General features: G+C 37.6%; 1 protein-coding gene across 3 annotated transcripts in view; it reads left to right on the top strand.

The window, feature by feature from the left end:
- LOC116703505 (calcium-binding mitochondrial carrier protein SCaMC-3) overlaps positions 1 to 684 on the top strand; it is an 11,686-nt gene that overhangs the window by 3,738 nt on the left and 7,264 nt on the right. The gene's annotated exons all lie outside the window — the stretch shown is intronic.

Raw genomic sequence — 684 nt, 5'->3', positions numbered from 1 at the left:
CTCTCCAGCTACCAGTCCACCACCATACTTTGGTCCACATGAGGACTTAAATCAGCAACCCTTCGGTTCCCACCCCAACTCTCTACGGACTGAGCTACTGCCACCCCCAAAATATATCTTTAAAATGTATTAAAACACCATTAGTTGGTTACACTTTATTTAACGAACTTTAAATACATTTCCATTTACAACTGCAATTGCAGAGCTCCTCGTTGAGAGATGTTACTAGTGTGTCTTTTGTAACATTTGAATGTCTTGTACAGTTCATCAGACAAATGAATTAAATAACAGCATACTGTAAAGTATTTTGCACTTTACAGTATTATTCCTCAACTACAGAACTTGATGTAGCATAATTTGTCCAGTACATAGAAAGGTAGGGGAGTATTTTAAGACTACAAACCTGGAGTGTAATCTTGATCTTGTGGTATTTTGCAGCTGTGTGGGTCACCTCTGTTGTATTTGCGCTGATAGGCTAGCCAAACGTATGCTGTTGTACAGATTAAATCATAGAATGCCTTTACAAAAATCCAAAAATATAATAATAATGATCCTGGTGTAGATGGGCTAAAACATATTTTATGCATTTTTTATTTTGGTAAGAAGTAAGGGCCAAGCAGCTCTCTGACCAGGACAATGCAAGCCTAGTATTGTGTTGTCTTCCCGTCAAAATTGAAAGTCAAC

Source organism: Etheostoma spectabile, chromosome 2, assembly GCF_008692095.1.
Source record: "Etheostoma spectabile isolate EspeVRDwgs_2016 chromosome 2, UIUC_Espe_1.0, whole genome shotgun sequence".
In the NCBI taxonomy this organism is placed as follows: domain Eukaryota; kingdom Metazoa; phylum Chordata; class Actinopteri; order Perciformes; family Percidae; genus Etheostoma; species Etheostoma spectabile.
This window is presented reverse-complemented; position numbering and strand designations above follow the sequence as displayed.